The sequence below is a fragment of the Callospermophilus lateralis genome, chromosome 3, assembly GCF_048772815.1.
Source record: "Callospermophilus lateralis isolate mCalLat2 chromosome 3, mCalLat2.hap1, whole genome shotgun sequence".
Classification (NCBI taxonomy): domain Eukaryota; kingdom Metazoa; phylum Chordata; class Mammalia; order Rodentia; family Sciuridae; genus Callospermophilus; species Callospermophilus lateralis.
Genome location: NC_135307.1, coordinates 124,988,649 through 125,009,389, shown reverse-complemented (window position 1 = coordinate 125,009,389; position 20,741 = coordinate 124,988,649). Strand labels below are relative to the sequence as shown.

At 37.6% G+C, this 20,741-nt stretch overlaps 1 long non-coding RNA gene and 4 pseudogenes across 7 annotated transcripts in view; all 5 read left to right on the top strand.

Moving 5' to 3' along the window:
* LOC143394184 (uncharacterized) overlaps positions 1-20,741 on the top strand; it is a 78,849-nt gene that overhangs the window by 44,381 nt on the left and 13,727 nt on the right. For 3 of the 7 annotated variants that reach the window (XR_013155362.1, XR_013155359.1, XR_013155360.1), the window contains exons 7-17: positions 38-88; positions 992-1,134; positions 3,861-3,940; positions 4,128-4,178; positions 5,079-5,221; positions 7,949-8,028; positions 8,215-8,265; positions 9,190-9,332; positions 12,015-12,094; positions 12,281-12,331; positions 13,258-13,400. This is a non-coding gene — a long non-coding RNA (uncharacterized LOC143394184). The remainder of the gene's footprint in view (positions 1-37; positions 89-991; positions 1,135-3,860; positions 3,941-4,127; positions 4,179-5,078; positions 5,222-7,948; positions 8,029-8,214; positions 8,266-9,189; positions 9,333-12,014; positions 12,095-12,280; positions 12,332-13,257; positions 13,401-20,741) is intronic. The other 4 variants (XR_013090670.2, XR_013155361.1, XR_013155364.1 and 1 more) reach the window with 4 other exon arrangements.
* LOC143396110 (small nucleolar RNA SNORD116) lies at positions 1,361-1,443 on the top strand (annotated as a pseudogene).
* LOC143396108 (small nucleolar RNA SNORD116) lies at positions 5,448-5,530 on the top strand (annotated as a pseudogene).
* LOC143396107 (small nucleolar RNA SNORD116) lies at positions 9,558-9,640 on the top strand (annotated as a pseudogene).
* On the top strand, positions 13,626-13,708 carry LOC143396105 (small nucleolar RNA SNORD116; annotated as a pseudogene).

Sequence of the window (20,741 nt, the reverse complement as noted above, 5' to 3'; positions counted from 1 at the left end):
AGGCATCCTCAATAAAATCTATTTTCTTTATCCCCAGTGTCCATCTCTCAGACAATGGAGTTCTATGTAGCAAGCTTCCTAACCTCAGGTTGGTAATACTGCCTCAACATAGAACTACTGAGCAGGCCACTTTTCATCAACTTCTGTATCTTCAAATGATCAAAACACCAATTTCTGAGATAACATGACAATTTCTGTATGTGTGCGTGTGTGTGTGTGTGTGCGTGTGTGTGTGCGTGTGTGTGTTTCTGGAAATTGAACTCAGGTCATCACACATACTAGGCACTGAACTATACCTCCAGCCACAATTTTTAACATGTACCTTGTTCAGTTTGCGGGTGTGGCTCAGTGATAGAATGCCATTGTAGTGTGCATGAAGCCCTAGGTTTGTTCTCCAGCCTCACAGCTCTAAATAAATGAAAACATATTTTCATTGGTCATGTTTATGTTATAAGGAATCAAGAATGTAATTGGTTTTATAACGTCTGTGAATCCAAACAGGAGGTATTAATAATCTTATGAGACATCTGATATTTCTGTGTCTTTTTTCAAGAGATTTCATACCTCCTCTCTTTGGAAATGGGAAATATGCCAGTAGGATAATATGCCAGTGTGTTGTATGTGCAAGGACATAGTAAACGACCCAGGCTTTCCATGATGGATAAATGGAAATAGGAACTCTCCATTGTTACATATACAATTAACCATATACAATTTACCATACTTATCTGAGGGTCACACATCTGTGATTCAATCGGACATTTGGGGGGAAAAATCGGTTCTGAACATGTATGCTAGAAATTTGTCTTGTCATTATTCTCTAAATAATGCAAATAATCACAATTGATGTAATTTATGCAGCATTTACGTGTATTTGGATATTATAAACAATAAGAGAATTGAGTATCCTCAGATTTTGGTGTCTTTTGGGTATCCTTGTACAAACTCACATGGGTACTAAGGAAGGAATATATTTACTGTGTTTCCACAGATCAACGTGGACCAAGAGTAGATTGTATGACAAAGTTGATTCTTCCTCTTGCAAGGTGACATGGAAGAGAGTTTGGGAAGAACTCTGCTTAATTATTCTCAAGTGCTTCTATTCTCATACTTTGAGGTGGTAATTTGCTCAAGGTAAGCATCTTTCCCTGAAAATACTAACATTCCTCGTATGGAATCATATCACTCCAATGGCATTGGACCCTAGCTCTGATGGACAGCCATGGGAATGGTCATTAACTGTGTTGCAGGGCTCCATGATTGAAGAGTGTGTGTCTATGTGTCCCAGAATGACAAAAACCTGGGTGATCTGTAGCTGCCACATACCTTAGGCTCAGGGTCCACTTTATTCAGTGTGCCTGGACCAATGATGACTTACAAAAACGGATCTTGTTGGAATCTGAACAAAATGAGTGACCAAACCACTTCTGTGAGCTGAGGTCCAGCATGGGGACTCTGCCAGGCAGACAGGGGTGGCGGGGACGGGTCGGGTGGGGGGGATTTCACGTGTTCAGACAGTGGGACCCATAAGCAATAAGGAATTAGAAAACTATCTTCCTTATAATTGGTTAGAATAAAAAAATTATAGAGGTCTTTTTAAAATTGGGGTAGTGGTGTTACATTGCACTCCTCTGATTGCTTGACCAGAGCATTCATATACCTGCTTATCAGGTATATGAATGGTATATGAATGCTAGGGACAAGGTCATACTTAATGAACACTGTTAAAGTAGCTGTGGTTGCACTTGAAACATTCTACCATTTTCTTCTTTTTCTAAGTATTGCAATGTTATTTTTTTATTGTTGGTTGTTCAAAACATTGCAATGTTATTTTTAAGTTTATTTTCAAACGGATACATAAAAAAGTACGTCCTAGGGGGCGGGTAACATGTAACATTTTATTACATGAATACCTTGTATTGGGATTGAATCAGGTTAAATATATCTGTCCTCTCAAATATTTATCATTTCTGTGTGAAAAATGTTTCAAAAGTCCTTTCTCCTCAATTTTTGAAATGTGAAGTTCATTATTATCTGTGGTCACCCAACTGTGTACAAAAGACCTTCTTAGGCCTATATAACTGCAACTTAGACCCTATTGATCAATATTCCCCATACCTTCCTCTTCCTGTACTCTCGCAATCCTCCAGTAAACACCATTCTACTCTCAGCTTCTATGGAGTCTGCTTTTAGTTTCCACCCATGAAAGAGAGCATATGGTACTATTTTTTCTGTGCATGTCTTATTTCACTTAATAATATGATCTCTTCCATTCATTTCACAGTCAATAGGATTTCATTCTTTTTTTGTCCAATCGTATTCCTTGTTTTATAATGTGCTACATTTGCTTTCTTATTGATTTTATTATTATTTTTAAAAACACGACAACAGTGGAATGTATGTATTACATTCCTTATTACACATATAGAGCACAGTTTTTCGTATCTCTGTATATGAAGTATGTTCACGTCAATTTATACCATTATACCTGTCCTTTTTTTGGCATTACAATTCTTAATACACATATATATCACAATTTTTCATATCTCTGTTTGTATATAAGGTATGTTGACACCCAGTACAAGTTTTCATACATGTACTTTGTATAATGAAGACCATCACATTCTACCATCCTTGCTAATCCCCTTCCCCTTCCCTTTCCTTTCTACCCAGCTTCCCTATCTACAACCAATCTAATCCTCCCATGCTCTCCCTCGCTACCCCACTATGAGTCACCCCCCCACTTATATCAGAGAAAACATTCGGCATTTGTGTTTTGGGGATTGGCTGACTTCACAAAGCATGATCTTCTCCAACGCCATCCGTTTACCTGCAAATGCCATGATTTTGTTCTGTTTTTAATGCTGACTAATATTCCATTGCGTTATGCCACATTTTTTTTTATCCATTCATCCACTGAAGGACATATAGGTTGCTTCCACGGTCTAGCTATTGTGAATCGTGCTGCTATAAACATTGATGTGGCCGTGTCCCTGCAGTATGTTGTTTTTAAGTCCTTTGGGTATAGTCCGAGAAGAGGAATAGTCCAATGGTGTTCCATTCCCAGATTTCCAAGGAATCTCCATAGTGCTTTCCAAAGTGGCTGCACCACTTTGCACTCCCACCAGCAATGTGTGAGTGTAGCTTTTTCCCTACGTCCTTGCCAACACGTGTTGTTGTTTGTCTTCATAATAGCTGCCGTTCTGACTGGAGTGAGATGATATCTTAGAGTAGTTTTGATCTGCATGTCTCTGATTGCTAGAGAAGATGAGTATTTTTTCATATATTTGTTGATTGATCTTATATCCTCTTCTGAGAAGTGTCTGTTCATGTTTTTTGTCCATTTATTGATTGGGTTATTTGGTTTTTTGGTGCTTATCTTGTTGAGTTCTTTATATACTTTAGAGATTAGTGCTCTCTCTGATGTGTGAGCACTAGAATGCTCCTAGGATGCAGGCTCTCTCAGATTGTTTCTTTTGAGAAGAACATTCGTTTTAGTTTGAGTCCATCCCATTTATTGATACTTATTTTTAATTCTTGTGCTATAGCAGTCTTATTAAGGAAGTGAGGGGCCTAATCCCACATGATGAAGATTAGGGCCTACTTTTTCTTCTATTAGACACAGAGTCTCTGGTTTAACTCCTAGGTCCTTGGTCCATTTTGAGTTAAGATTTGTGCATGGTGAGAGATAGGGACTCAATTTCAGTTTGTTGCAAACGGATTTCCCGTTTATCCAGCACCATTTGTTGAAGGTGCTATCTTTTCTCCAGTGCATTAGAAGAACTTAGCATTATTTCTGCTAAAACTGGATATTGCCATCCGTGACTCCATCTTGGTTTATTGTTGTTTCTCATTCCCAGGATATATTCTTTACTCTGCAACCTGGAGCATCTTTCCCTCAAGACCAAAGGAGACTGTCATTAGAAGTTCATCGCCTCTGGTCAGTGTTGCTTTCTTAACTCACGGTCCTGGGAAATGCTGGTTTCTGCATGTTGTCCCTAAACTATTTCTCATAAAAATATTCCCTATATCCCCAAAGACTCTAAGGTGATATCTGAGACATTAAAATGTCTGGCTCCTTCCAGATTACTGGCATCCTCAATAAAATCTATTTTCTTTATCCCCAGTGTGCATCTCTCAGACAATGGTGTTCTATGTAGCAAGCTTCCTAACCTCAGGTTGGTAATACTGCCACAACATAGAACTACTGAGCAGGCCACTTTTTCATCAACTTCGGTATCTTCAAAAGATCAAAACACCAGTTTGTGAGATAACATGACAATTACTGTATGTGTGCGTGTGTGTGTGTGTGTGCGTGTGTGCGTGTGTGCGTTTCTGGAAATTGAACTCAGGGCATCACACATACTAGGCACTGAACTATACCTCCAGCCACAATTTTTAACATGTACCTTGTTCAGTTTGCGGGTGTGGCTCAGTGATAGAATGCCATTGTAGTGTGCATGAAGCCCTAGGTTTGTTCTCCAGCCTCACAGCTCTAAATAAATGAAAACATATTTTCATTGGTCATGTTTATGTTATAAGGAATCAAGAATGTAATTGGCTTTATAACGTCTGTGAATCCAAACAGGAGGTATTAATAATCTTATGAGACATCTGATATTTCTGTGTCTTTTTTCAAGAGATTTCATACCTCCTCTCTTTTGAAATGGGAAATATGCCAGTAGGATAATATGCCAGTGTGTTGTATGTGCAAGGACATAGTAAACGACCCAGGCTTTCCATGATGGATAAATGGATATAGGAACTCTCCATTGTTACATATACAATTAACCATATACAATTTACCATACTTATCTGAGGGTCACACATCTGTGATTCAATCGGACATTTGGGGGGAAAAATCGGTTCTGAACATGTATGCTAGAAATTTGTCTTGTCATTATTCTCTAAATAATGCAAATAATCACAATTGATGTAATTTATGCAGCATTTACATGTATTTGGATATTATATACAATAAGGGACTTGAGTATCCTCAGATTTTGGTGTCTTTTGGGTATCCTTGTACAAACTCACATGGGTACTAAGGAAGGAATATATTTACTGTGTTTCCACAGATCAACGTGGACCAAGAGTAGATTGTATGACAAAGTTGATTCTTCCTCTTGCAAGGTGACATGGAAGAGAGTTTGGGAAGAACTCTGCTTAATTATTCTCAAGTGCTTCTATTCTCATACTTTGAGGTGGTAATTTGCTCAAGGTAAGCATCTTTCCCTGAAAATACTAACATTCCTCGTATGGAATCATATCACTCCAATGGCATTGGACCCTAGCTCTGATGGACAGCCATGGGAATGGTCATTAACTGTGTTGCAGGGCTCCATGATTGAAGAGTGTGTGTCTATGTGTCCCAGAATGACAAAAACCTGGGTGATCTGTAGCTGCCACATACCTTAGGCTCAGGGTCCACTTTATTCAGTGTGCCTGGACCAATGATGACTTACAAAAATGGATCTTGTTGGAATCTGAACAAAATGAGTGACCAAACCACTTCTGTGAGCTGAGGTCCAGCATGGGGACTCTGCCAGGCAGACAGGGGTGGCGGGGACGGGTCGGGAGGGGGGATTTCACGTGTTCAGACAGTGGGACCCATAAGCAATAAGGAATTAGAAAACTATCTTCCTTATAATTGGTTAGAATAAAAAAATAATAGAGGTCTTTTTAAAATTGGGGTAGTGGTGTTACATTGCACTCCTCTGATTGCTTGACCAGAGCATTCATATACCTGCTTATTAGGTATATGAATGGTATATGAATGCTAGGGACAAGGTCATACTTAATGAACACTGTTAAAGTAGCTGTGGTTGCACTTGAAACATTCATACCATTTTCTTCTTTTTCTAAGTATTGCAATGTTATTTTTTTTATTGTTGGTTGTTCAAAACATTGCAATGTTATTTTTAAGTTTATTTTCAAATGGATACATAAAAAAAGTACGTCCTAGGGGGCGGGTACCATGTAACATTTTATTACATGAATACCTTGTATTGGGATTGAATCAGGTTAAATATATCTGTCCTCTCAAATATTTATCATTTCTGTGTGAAAAAATGTTTCAAAAGTCCTTTCTCCTCAATTTTTGAAATGTGAAGTTCATTATTATCTGTGGTCACCCAACTGTGTATAACAGTCCTTCTTAGGCCTATATAACTGCAACTTAGACCCTATTAATCAATATTCCCCATACCTTCCTCTTCCTGTACTCTGGCAATCTTCCAGTAAACACCATTCTACTCTCAGCTTCTATGCAATCTACTTTTAGTTTCCACCCATGAAAGAGAGCATATGGTACTATTTTTTCTGTGCAAGTCTTATTTACTTAATAATATGATCTCTTCCATTCATTTCACAGTCAATAGGGTTTCATTCTTTTTTTGTCCAATCGTATTCCTTGTTTTAAAAGTGCTACATTTTCTCTCTTATTGATTTTATTATTATTTTTAAAAACACGAAAACAGTGGAATGTATTACATTCCTTATTACACATATAGAGCACAATTTTTCGTATCTCTGTATATGAAGTATGTTCACGTCAATTTATACCATTATACCTGTCCTTTTTTTGGCATTACAATTCTTAATACACATATATATCACAATTTTTCATATCTCTGTTTGTATATAAGGTATGTTAACACCCAGTACAAGTTTTCATACATGTACTTTGTATAATGAAGACCATCACATTCTACCATCCTTGCTAATCCCCTTCCCCTTCCCTTTCCTTTCTACCCAGCTTCCCTATCTACAACCAATCTAATCCTCCCATGCTCTCCCTCGCTACCCCACTATGAGTCACCCCCCCACACTTATATCAGAGAAAACATTCGGCATTTGTGTTTTGGGGATTGGCTGACTTCACAAAGCGTGATCTTCTCCAACGCCATCCGTTTACCTGCAAATGCCATGATTTTGTTCTGTTTTTAATGCTGACTAATATTCCATTGCGTTATGCCACATTTTTTTTTTTATCCATTCATCCACTGAAGGACATATAGGTTGCTTCCACGGTCTAGCTATTGTGAATCATGCTGCTATAAACATTGATGTGGCCGTGTCCCTGCAGTATGTTATTTTTAAGTCCTTTGGGTATAGTCCGAGAAGAGGAATAGTCCAATGGTGTTCCATTCCCAGATTTCCAAGGAATCTCCATAGTGCTTTCCAAAGTGGCTGTACCACTTTGCACTCCCACCAGCAATGTGTGAGTGTAGCTTTTTCCCTACGTCCTTGCCAACACGTGTTGTTGTTTGTCTTCATAATAGCTGCCGTTCTGACTGGAGTGAGATGATATCTTAGAGTAGTTTTGATCTGCATGTCTCTGATTGCTAGAAAAGATGAGTATTTTTTCATATATTTGTTGATTGATCTTATATCCTCTTCTGAGAAGTGTCTGTTCATGTTTTTTGCCCATTTATTGATTGGGTTATTTGGTTTTTTGGTGCTTATCTTGTTGAGTTCTTTATATACTTTAGAGATTAGTGCTCTCTCTGATGTGTGAGCACTAGAATGCTCCTAGGATGCAGGCTCTCTCAGATTGTTTCTTTTGAGGAGAACAAACGTTTTAGTTTTAGTCCATCCCATTTATTGATACTTATTTTTAATTCTTGTGCTATAGCAGTCTTATTAAGGAAGTGAGGGGCCTAATCCCACATGATGAAGATTAGGGCCTACTTTTTCTTCTATTAGACACAGAGTCTCTGGTTTAACTCCTAGGTCCTTGGTCCATTCTGAGTTAAGATTTGTGCATGGTGAGATATAGGGACTCAATTTCAGTTTGTTGCATACGGATTTCCCGTTTATCCAGCACCATTTTTTGAAGATGCTATCTTTTCTCCAGTGCATTAGAAGAACTTAGCATTATTTCTGCTAAAACTGGATATTGCCATCCGTGACCCCATCTTGGTTTATTGTTGTCTCTCATTCCCAGGATATATTCTTTACTCTGCATCCTGGAGCATCTTTCCCTCAAGACCAAAGAAGACTGTTATTAGAAGTTCATCGCCTCTGGTCAGTGCTGCTTTCTTAACTCATGGTCCTGGGAAATGCTGGTTTCTGCATGTTGTCCCTAAACTGTTTCTCATTAAAATATTCCCTATATCCCCAAGACTTTAAGGTGATATCTGAGACATTAAAATGTCTGGCTCCTTCCAGATTAGTGGCAACCTCAATAAAATCTATTTTCTTTATCCTCAGTGTGCATCTCTCAGACAATGGTGTTCTATGTAGCAAGCTTCCTAACCTCAGGTTGGTAATACTGCCACAACATAGAACTACTGAGCAGGCCACTTTTTCATCAACTTCGGTATCTTCAAATGATCCAATCAGTTTCTGAGTTAACATGACAATTTCTGCATGTTTGTGTGTGTGTGTGTGTGTATGTGTGTGTGCGTTTGTGCGTGTGTGTGTTTCTGGAAATTGAACTCAGGGCATCACACATACTAGGCACTGAACTATACCGATACTGAACTATACCTCCAACCACAATTTTTAACATGTACCTTGTTCAGTTTCCAGGTGTGGCTCAGTGATAGAATGCCATTGTATTTTGCATGAAGCCCTAGGTTTGTTCTCCAGCCTCACAGCTATAAATAAATGAAAACATATTTTTATTGGTCATGTTTATGTTATAAGGAATCAAGAATGTAATTGGTTTTATAACCTCTGTGAATCCAAACAGGAGGTATTAATAATCTTATGAGACATCTGATATTTCTGTCACTTTTTTCAAGAGATTTCATACCTCCTCTCTTTGGAATATGGGAAATATGCCAGTAGGATAATATGCCAGTAAGTTGTCTGTGCGAGGACATAATAAACGACCCAGGCTTTCCATGATGGATAAATGGATATAGGAACTCTCCATTGTTACGTATACAATTAACCACATACAATTTACCATACTTATTTGAGTTTCACACATCTTTGATTCACAAAGACATTTGGGGGGATATATCGGTTCTGAACATGTACGCTAGAAATTTGTCGTGTCATTATTCTCTAAACAATGCAAATAATCACAATTGATGTAATTTATGCAGCATTTGCATGTATTTGGATATTATAAACAATAAGGGGCTTGACCATCCTCAGATTTTGGTGTCTTTTGGGTATCCTTGTATAAACTCACATGGGTACTAAGGAAGGAATATATTTACTGTGTTTCCACAGATCAACGTGGACCAAGAGTAGATTGTATGACAAAGTTGATTCTTCCTCTTGCAAGGTGACATGGAAGAGAGTTTGGAAAGAACTCTGCTTAATTATTCTCAAGTGCTTCTATTCTCATACTTTGAGGTGGTAATTTGCTCAAGGTAAGCATCTTTCCCTGAAAATACTACATTCCTCCTATGGAATCATATCACTCCAATGGCATTGGACCCTAGCTCTGATGGACAGCCATGGGAATGGTCATTAACTGTGTTGCAGGGCTCCATGATTGAAGAGTGTGTGTCTATGTGTCCCAGAATGACAAAAACCTGGGTGATCTGTAGCTGCCACATACCTTAGGCTCAGGGTCCATTTTATTCAGTGTGCCTGGACCAATGATGACTTACAAAAATGGATCTTGTTGGAATCTGAACAAAATGAGTGACCAAACCACTTCTGTGAGCTGAGGTCCAGCATGGGGACTCTGCCAGGCAGACAGGGGTGGCAGGGGAGGGTTGGGGGGCGGATTTCACATGTTCAGACAGTGGGACCCATAAGCAATAAGGAATTAGAAAACTATCTTCCTTATATTGGTTAGAATAAAAAAATTATAGAGGTCTTTTTAAATTTGGGATAGTCGTGTTACATTGTACTCCTCTGAGTGCTTGACCACAGCATTCATATACCTGCTTATCAGGTATATGAATGATATATGAATGCTAGGGACAAAGTCATACTTAATGAATACTGTGAAAGTAGCTGTGGTTGCACTTGATACATTCATACCATTTTCTTCTTTTTCTAAGTATTGCAATGTTTTTTTTAAGTTTATTTTCAAACGGATACATAAAAAAAAGTACGACCTATGGGGCGGGTACCATGGAACATTTTATTACATGAATACCTTGTATTGGGATTGAATCAGGTTAAATATATCTGTCCTCTCAAATATTTATCATTTCTGTGTGAAAAATGTTTCAAAAGTCCTTTCTCCTCAATTTTTGAAATGTGAAGTTCATTATTATCTGTGGTCACCCAACTGTGTATAACAGTCCTTCTTAGGCCTATATAACTGCAACTTAGACCCTATTAATCAATATTCCCCATACCTTCCTCTTCCTGTACTCTGGCAATCTTCCAGTAAACACCATTCTACTCTCAGCTTCTATGCAATCTACTTTTAGTTTCCACCCATGAAAGAGAGCATATGGTACTATTTTTTCTGTGCAAGTCTTATTTACTTAATAATATGATCTCTTCCATTCATTTCACAGTCAATAGGGTTTCATTCTTTTTTTGTCCAATCGTATTCCTTGTTTTAAAATGCTACATTTTCTCTCTTATTGATTTTATTATTATTTTTAAAAACACGAAAACAGTGGAATGTATTACATTCCTTATTACACATATAGAGCACAATTTTTCGTATCTCTGTATATGAAGTATGTTCACGTCAATTTATACCATTATACCTGTTCTTTTTTTGGCATTACAATTCTTAATACACATATATATCACAATTTTTCATATCTCTGTTTGTATATAAGGTATGTTGACACCCAGTACAAGTTTTCATACATGTACTTTGTATAATGAAGACCATCACATTCTACCATCCTTGCTAATCCCCTTCCCCTTCCCTTTCCTTTCTACCCAGCTTCCCTATCTACAACCAATCTAATCCTCCCATGCTCTCCCTCGCTACCCCACTATGAGTCACCCCCCCCCACTTATATCAGAGAAAACATTCGGCATTTGTGTTTTGGGGATTGGCTGACTTCACAAAGCGTGATCTTCTCCAACGCCATCCGTTTACCTGCAAATGCCATGATTTTGTTCTGTTTTTAATGCTGACTAATATTCCATTGCGTTATGCCACATTTTTTTTTATCCATTCATCCACTGAAGGACATATAGGTTGCTTCCACGGTCTAGCTATTGTGAATCATGCTGCTATAAACATTGATGTGGCCGTGTCCCTGCAGTATGTTATTTTTAAGTCCTTTGGGTATAGTCCGAGAAGAGGAATAGTCCAATGGTGTTTCATTCCCAGATTTCCAAGGAATCTCCATAGTGCTTTCCAAAGTGGCTGCACCACTTTGCACTCCCACCAGCAATGTGTGAGTGTAGCTTTTTCCCTACATCCTTGCCAACACGTGTTGTTGTTTGTCTTCATAATAGCTGCCGTTCTGACTGGAGTGAGATGATATCTTAGAGTAGTTTTGATCTGCATGTCTCTGATTGCTAGAAAAGATGAGTATTTTTTCATATATTTGTTGATTGATCTTATATCCTCTTCTGAGAAGTGTCTGTTCATGTTTTTTGCCCATTTATTGATTGGGTTATTTGGTTTTTTGGTGCTTATCTTGTTGAGTTCTTTATATACTTTAGAGATTAGTGCTCTCTCTGATATGTGAGCACTAGAATGCTCCTAGGATGCAGGCTCTCTCAGATTGTTTCTTTTGAGGAGAACAAACGTTTTAGTTTGAGTCCATCCCATTTATTGATACTTATTTTTAATTCTTGTGCTATAGCAGTCTTATTAAGGAAGTGAGGGGCCTAATCCCACATGATGAAGATTAGGGCCTACTTTTTCTTCTATTAGACACAGAGTCTCTGGTTTAACTCCTAGGTCCTTGGTCCATTCTGAGTTAAGATTTGTGCATGGTGAGATATAGGGACTCAATTTCAGTTTGTTGCATACGGATTTCCCGTTTATCCAGCACCATTTTTTGAAGGTGCTATCTTTTCTCCAGTGCATTAGAAGAACTTAGCATTATTTCTGCTAAAACTGGATATTGCCATCCGTGACCCCATCTTGGTTTATTGTTGTCTCTCATTCCCAGGATATATTCTTTACTCTGCATCCTGGAGCATCTTTCCCTCAAGACCAAAGAAGACTGTTATTAGAAGTTCATCGCCTCTGGTCAGTGCTGCTTTCTTAACTCATGGTCCTGGGAAATGCTGGTTTCTGCATGTTGTCCCTAAACTATTTCTCATTAAAATATTCCCTATATCCCCAAGACTTTAAGGTGATATCTGAGACATTAAAATGTCTGGCTCCTTCCAGATTAGTGGCAACCTCAATGAAATCTATTTTCTTTATCCCCAGTGTGCATCTCTCAGACAATGGTGTTCTATGTAGCAAGCTTCCTAACCTCAGGTTGGTAATACTGCCACAACATAGAACTACTGAGCAGGCCACTTTTTCATCAACTTCGGTATCTTCAAATGATCCAATCAGTTTCTGAGATAACATGACAATTTCTGCATGTTTGTGTGTGTGTGTGTGTGTGTATGTGTGTGTGCGTGTGTGCGTGTGTGTGTTTCTGGAAATTGAACTCAGGGCATCACACATACTAGGCACTGAACTATACCGATACTGAACTATACCTCCAATCACAATTTTTAACATGTACCTTGTTCAGTTTGCAGGTGTGGCTCAGTGATAGAATGCCATTGTATTTTGCATGAAGCCCTAGGTTTGTTCTCCAGCCTCACAGCTATAAATAAATGAAAACATATTTTTATTGGTCATGTTTATGTTATAAGGAATCAAGAATGTAATTGGTTTTATAACCTCTGTGAATCCAAACAGGAGGTATTAATAATCTTATGAGACATCTGATATTTCTGTCACTTTTTTCAAGAGATTTCATACCTCCTCTCTTTGGAATATGGGAAATATGCCAGTAGGATAATATGCCAGTAAGTTGTCTGTGCGAGGACATAATAAACGACCCAGGCTTTCCATGATGGATAAATGGATATAGGAACTCTCCATTGTTACGTATACAATTAACCACATACAATTTACCATACTTATTTGAGTTTCACACATCTTTGATTCACTAAGACATTTGGGGGGATATATCGGTTCTGAACATGTACGCTAGAAATTTGTCGTGTCATTATTCTCTAAACAATGCAAATAATCACAATTGATGTAATTTATGCAGCATTTGCATGTATTTGGATATTATAAACAATAAGGGGCTTGACCATCCTCAGATTTTGGTGTCTTTTGGGTATCCTTGTATAAACTCACATGGGTACTAAGGAAGGAATATATTTACTGTGTTTCCACAGATCAACGTGGACCAAGAGTAGATTGTATGACAAAGTTGATTCTTCCTCTTGCAAGGTGACATGGAAGAGAGTTTGGGAAGAACTCTGCTTAATTATTCTCAAGTGCTTCTATTCTCATACTTTGAGGTGGTAATTTGCTCAAGGTAAGCATCTTTCCCTGAAAATACTACATTCCTCCTATGGAATCATATCACTCCAATGGCATTGGACCCTAGCTCTGATGGACAGCCATGGGAATGGTCATTAACTGTGTTGCAGGGCTCCATGATTGAAGAGTGTGTGTCTATGTGTCCCAGAATGACAAAAACCTGGGTGATCTGTAGCTGCCACATACCTTAGGCTCAGGGTCCATTTTATTCAGTGTGCCTGGACCAATGATGACTTACAAAAATGGATCTTGTTGGAATCTGAACAAAATGAGTGACCAAACCACTTCTGTGAGCTGAGGTCCAGCATGGGGACTCTGCCAGGCAGACAGGGGTGGCAGGGGAGGGTTGGGGGGCGGATTTCACATGTTCAGACAGTGGGACCCATAAGCAATAAGGAATTAGAAAACTATCTTCCTTATATTGGTTAGAATAAAAAAATTATAGAGGTCTTTTTAAATTTGGGATAGTCGTGTTACATTGTACTCCTCTGAGTGCTTGACCACAGCATTCATATACCTGCTTATCAGGTATATGAATGATATATGAATGCTAGGGACAAGGTCATACTTAATGAATACTGTGAAAGTAGCTGTGGTTGCACTTGATACATTCATACCATTTTCTTCTTTTTCTAAGTATTGCAATGTTTTTTTTAAGTTTATTTTCAAACGGATACATAAAAAAAAGTACGACCTATGGGGCGGGTACCATGGAACATTTTCTTACATGAATACCTTGTATTGGGATTGAACCAGGTTAAATATATCTGTCCTCTCAAATATTTATCATTTCTGTGTGAAAAATGTTTCAAAAGTCCTTTCTCCTCAATTTTTGAAATGTGAAGTTCATTATTATCTGTGGTCACCCAACTGTGTATAACAGTCCTTCTTAGGCCTATATAACTGCAACTTAGACCCTTTTAATCAATATTCCCCATACCTTCCTCTTCCTGTACTCTGGCAATCTTCCAGTAAACACCATTCTACTCTCAGCTTCTATGCAATCTACTTTTAGTTTCCACCCATGAAAGAGAGCATATTGTACTATTTTTTCTGTGCAAGTCTTATTTACTTAATAATATGATCTCTTCCATTCATTTCACAGTCAATAGGGTTTCATTCTTTTTTTGTCCAATCGTATTCCTTGTTTTAAAAGTGCTACATTTTCTCTCTTACTGATTTTATTATTATTTTTAAAAACACGAAAACAGTGGAATGTATTACATTCCTTATTACACATATAGAGCACAATTTTTCGTATCTCTGTATATGAAGTATGTTCACGTCAATTTATACCATTATACCTGTTCTTTTTTTGGCATTACAATTCTTAATACACATATATATCACAATTTTTCATATCTCTGTTTGTATATAAGGTATGTTGACACCCAGTACAAGTTTTCATACATGTACTTTGTATAATGAAGACCATCACATTCTACCATCCTTGCTAATCCCCTTCCCCTTCCCTTTCCTTTCTACCCAGCTTCCCTATCTACAACCAATCTAATCCTCCCATGCTCTCCCTCGCTACCCCACTATGAGTCACCCCCCCCCCACTTATATCAGAGAAAACATTCGGCATTTGTGTTTTGGGGATTGACTGACTTCACAAAGCGTGATCTTCTCCAACGCCATCCGTTTACCTGCAAATGCCATGATTTTGTTCTGTTTTTAATGCTGACTAATATTCCATTGCGTTATGCCACATTTTTTTTATCCATTCATCCACTGAATGACATATAGGTTGCTTCCACGGTCTAGCTATTGTGAATCATGCTGCTATAAACATTGATGTGGCCGTGTCCCTGCAGTATGTTGTTTTTAAGTTTTTTTGGGTATAGTCCGAGAAGAGGAATAGTCCAATGGTGTTCCATTCCCAGATTTCCAAGGAATCTCCATAGTGCTTTCCAAAGTGGCTGCACCACTTTGCACTCCCACCAGCAATGTGTGAGTGTAGCTTTTTCCCTACGTCCTTGCCAACACGTGTTGTTGTTTGTCTTCATAATAGCTGCCGTTCTGACTGGAGTGAGATGATATCTTAGAGTTGTTTTGATTTGCATGTCTCTGATTGCTAGAGAAGATGAGTATTTTTTCATATATTTGTTGATTGATCTTATATCCTCTTCTGAGAAGTGTCTGTTCATGTTTTTTGCCCATTTATTGATTGGGTTATTTGGTTTTTTTGGTGCTTATCTTGTTGAGTTCTTTATATACTTTAGAGATTAGTGCTCTCTCTGATGTGTGAGCACTAGAATGCTCCTAGGATGCAGGCTCTCTCAGATTGTTTCTTTTGAGGAGAACAAATGTTTTAGTTTGAGTCAATCCCATTTATTGATACTTATTTTTAATTCTTGTGCTATAGCAGTCTTAGTAAAGAAGACATTGGCCTAATCCCACATGATGAGGATTAGGGCCTACTTTTTCTTCTATTAGACACAGAGTCTCTGGTTTAACTCCTAGGTCCGTGATCCATTTTGAGTTAAGTTTTGTGCATCGTGGGGGACTGGAATTCAATTTCATTTTGTTGCATACAGATTTCTCGTTTTCCCAGCACCATTTTTTGAAGATGCTATCTTTTCTCCAGTGCATGTTTTTATCACCTTTGTCTAATATAAGTTAATTTTAATTTTGTGGGTTCATCTCTATGTCATCTATTTTGTACCATAGGTCTACCAGTCTGTGTTGGTGCCAATATCATGCTGTTTTGTTACTATGGCTCTTTAGTATAGTTTAGGGTTTTTTCCTATACTTATTCTTTTAATTTCTTTCATCTAATTGTTCTGGCCTGTGTTTCAAGAACTACGTTGAATAGAATTGGTGAGAGAGGGCATCTCTGTCTTGCTCCAGATTTTTTAGGGAATGCCTTCAGTTTTTCTGAATTTAGAATGATGTTGGCCTGAGCCTTCACATAGGTAGCCTTTACAATGTTGAGATATGTTCCTGTTATCCCTAGTTTTTCTAATGTTTTAAGCAAAAATGGGTGCTATATTTAGTCAGATGATTTTTCTTCATCTATCGAGATGATCATATGATTCTTATCTTTAAGACTTTTGATGTGATGAATTACATTTATTTATTTCCATATGTTGAACCAACCTTGAATCCCTGGGATGAATCCTACTTGATCATGGTGCACAATCTTATAGATATTTTTTTGTATTCATTTTACCAGAATCTTTTTTTATTTTCTGAGAGAGAGAGAGAGAGAGAGAGAGAGAGAGAGAATTTTTTTAATATTTATTTCAGCGAACATAACATCTTTGTCTTTATGTGGTGCTGAGGATCGAACCTGGGCTGCACGCATGCCAGGCGAGCACAATACCACTTTAGCCACATCCCCAGCCCCTTGCCAGAATCTTATTGAGGATTTTTGCATCTATGTTCATTAGACGTATTGGTCTGAAATTTTCTGTCTTTGAAATGTCTTTGTCTGATTTTGGAATTAGGGTGATATTGGCCTCATAGAATGAGTTTGGAAGTACTCCCTCTTTTTGTATTTCCTGAAATAAATTGAAGGGTATTGGTATTAGTTCTCCTTTAAAGGTCTTGTAAAACTTGGCTGTGTATCCATCCAGTCCTGAGCTTTTCTTTGTTTGTAGTCTTTTGATGGCTTCTTTTATTTCCTACTTTGATATTGGTCTGTTTTAGTTGTGTATATCTTCCTGACTCAATCTGGGAAGATCATATTTCTTAAGGATTGCTTTCATTCCTTCACTGTCTTCTATTTCATTAGAGTTTAAGGTTTCAAAATAATTTCTAATTATCTTCGGTGTTTCTGTAGTGTCTGTTGTGATATATCCCTTTCTCATCACGTATGCTGGTAATTTGAGTTCTCTCTCTCCTCTTTATTAGTATGGATAAGATTATGTCAATTTTATTTATTTTTTCAAAGAACCAACTTTTAGTTTTGTCTATGTTTTGGGTTGTTTCTTTTGTTTCTTTTTCATTGGTTTCAGCTCTGATTTTAAGTATTTGTTGCCTTCTACTGCTTTTGCTGATGATTTGTTCTTCTTTTTCTAGGGCTTTGAAATGTAATGTGAAGTCATTTATTTGTTGACTTTTTCTTCTTTTAAGGAATGAACTTTAAGCAATGAATTTTCCTCTTAGCACTACTTTCATATTGTCCCAGAGAGTTCAATATGTTGTGTCTATGTTCTCATTTACCTCTAAGAATTTTTTAATCTCCTCCTTGATGTCTTCTGTAACCCATTGTTCACTCAGTAGCGTATTGTTCAGTCTTAATGTGATGCAGAATTTTTTATTCTTTATTTTGTCATTGATTTCCAATTTCATTCCATTATGATCAGACAAAATGCATAGTAAAATCTCTACTCCTTTGCATTTGCTAAGATTGCCCTGTGGCATATTATATTGTCTGTTTTTGAGAAGGATCCATGCGCTGCTGAAAAGAAAGTGTATGTATCCACTTGATGCTGGTTGATACATTCTATATATATCAGTGAAGTCTAAGTTATTAATTGTGTAATTGAGCTCTATAGTTTCTTTATTCAACTTTTGTTTGGAAGATCTGTCCAGTGGTGAGAGAGGGGTGTTAAAGTTACCCAAGATTATTATGTTGTGGTCAGTTTCACACTTGAATTTGAGAAGAGTTTGATGAACATAGCTATAACCATTGTTTGGCACATATATATTAATGACTGTTAAGTCTTTTTGGTGTATGGTTCCCTTGAGCAGTATATGATGTCCATCTTTATTCCTTTTGATTAACTTTGGCTTGCATTCTACTTTATTTGATATGAGTATGGAGACCCCTGCTTGCGTCCACAGTCCATGTTAGTGGTATGGTTTTTCCCAACCTTTCACTTTCAGTCTCTGTGTGTCTTTTCCTATCAAATGAGTCTCCTGTATGCAGCATATTGTTGGAACTTTTTATAATCCAATCTGCTAGCCTGTGTCTTTTGATTGGTGAGTTTAAGCCATTACCATTTAGGTTTACTATTGAGACATAGTTTGTATTTCCAGCCATGTTTGTTTATTTTTGTTACGTAACTTGACTTGGTTTTCCTCTTTGATCAGCTTTTCTTTCAGTGTACTACCTCCCTCTGCTGTTTTTCATTGTTGTTTTTCATTTCCTCTTCATGAAATAATTTGCCAAGGATGTTTCGTAGCGCCAGTTTTCTAGCTGTAAGTTCTTTGAACTTTTGTTTATCATGGAAGGTTTTTATTTCATCTTCAAATCTGAAGCTTAGTTTTGCTGGATACAAGATTCTTGGTTGGAACGCATTATCTTTCAGAGTTTGAAATATGTCATCCCAGGATCTTCGAGCTTTCAGGGTCCATATTCGAAAAATATGCCATTATCCTAATTGGCTTACCCCTATATGTAATCTGATTCCTTTGTCTTGTGGCTTTTAAAATTCTCTCCTTATTCTGTATGTTGGGCATTTTCATTATAATGTGTCTTGGTGTGGATCTGTTGTGATTTTGCGTATTTGGCGTTCTGTAGACTTCAGGGATTTGGATTTCCATTTCATTCTTCATGTCTGGAAAGTTTTCAGATATTATTTCATTAAACAGATTGCTCATTCCTTTGGTTTTAACCTCTACAGAGCCTTCCTCTATCCCAATAAGTATTAAATTTGGTCTTTTTATGCTATCCCATATTTCTTGGATGTTCTGCTCTTGGTTTCTTATCATTTTCACTATGCTGTCTGCGTTCTTTTCAAGATGATATTCTTTGTCTTTGTCTTCGTTGTCTGAAGTCCTATCTTCTGAGTTGTGTACTCTGCTGGTGATGCTCTCATTTGTGTTTTTAATTTGGTTTATTATTCCTCTCATGTCAAGGATTTCTGGTTTTGTTTTGTTTTGTCTTGTTTTAATAATCTCTATCTACCTGTAGAGGTGATCTTTTGCTTCTTGGATTTGTTTATGTAGCTCATTGTCAAAGTGGTCTTTCCCTGTCTGTATTTGCTGTCTAATGTCTTCTTTGAGATTCCAAAACATCTGTTCATGTAAATCCTGAAATCTTTGCCTGTCATTTGTTATGCTGTTTCTGTAAGTTCTTTCAATGATGTGTTGTCTTGAATTGTTTGTGGTACTTTCTTCCCTTGTGTTTTCATGTTGCTCGCATTTCTTTACCATTCTGTTGGACTGTTGTGTTATTGTTTTTACCCTATGGATTTGTAGTGCTGTTGTGTAGTTCCAGGATCCCTCCTTTGTGGGGAAGGGCAATGTTGACAGTTTCCAATATCAACAATACATCACCTATGAGTAAATTATTTTTATTAAGACTTTTATAGTTTGTCTCAATGTCTAGAAATGTTGGACTCAATTATTATTTAATATATAATGAGTAGTTTCATAAAAGATATACCGTATGTGGTTGTGGACAGAGAACTGGGGATCGGGTGTATGATGTTATGTTAAGGGAGAAAGATGTGAGGGTATGGGGTATATATAACTTAGGAAATTTGGAGGAGAACTCTTATGAAGAGTGTAGTACCTGGCGAATAGACAGGAGGTAATTTAGGGTATACAAGTATGTTGAAGGACAGTAGAATGCATAAAAAGAAACACATATATGTATTTAGAAAGTATTTGGAAGTAAAAATTAGGAGGTTTAAAGAGGAAGAGAGGGAGGGATTAAAATAAAAAGAAAGAGAAAAAAGAGAGAGAGAAGGAAAAAAGGGGGGACTTATGCAATTCCTCTGTATTATATTATTTTGGTGACTCAGTTCTTAAAGTTCTATTTCATGCAATGTTCTTGATTTCACATATTTTGTGGTTGTGAGGACCTGAGGAGGAAAGGTAGAGGAAAAAGGAAGAATATAAAATGGAAGAGAAGAAAACAAACAAACAACAAAATACTCTAAGAATTTAGTTCTCTTCTCTTCTCCTCTTCTCTTCTCTTCTCTTCTCTTCTCTTCTCTTCTCTTCTCTTCTCTTCTCTTCTTTCTCTTCCAGTAGGTGGAGTTGTCTATTCCAAGCTTGAGTCTCTTCCCTCAGTTTGGTGTTGGTAACCAGTGCGAGAAGATTAGAGCTCTCAGTCTCTTGCCTGGAGCTTCCCTAATCTTGATCTATCTGTGTTGCTCCCAGTTTTTACCCCTCCACTCTCTTGCTTATCAGATCTCAGCTGTGGGACCTCTTGCTGTCCCCATCGGATTGTACCAGGTAAGCACCGCCCTGGTTGCACTGAGCTCTATTCAACTGAGAGCTAATTTTGTGCTGATAGTTATTGTGCCAAGTTATCACAGTTGGGGGGAGGGGAAGTTGGAAACCAGGAACCTGTTCAGTGGTAGAACCATGCTGGTAGCCACACCCACCAAAAGATAGCAAGAAAGGTTTTTCAAGATAGAGTTCATCTGTTTTC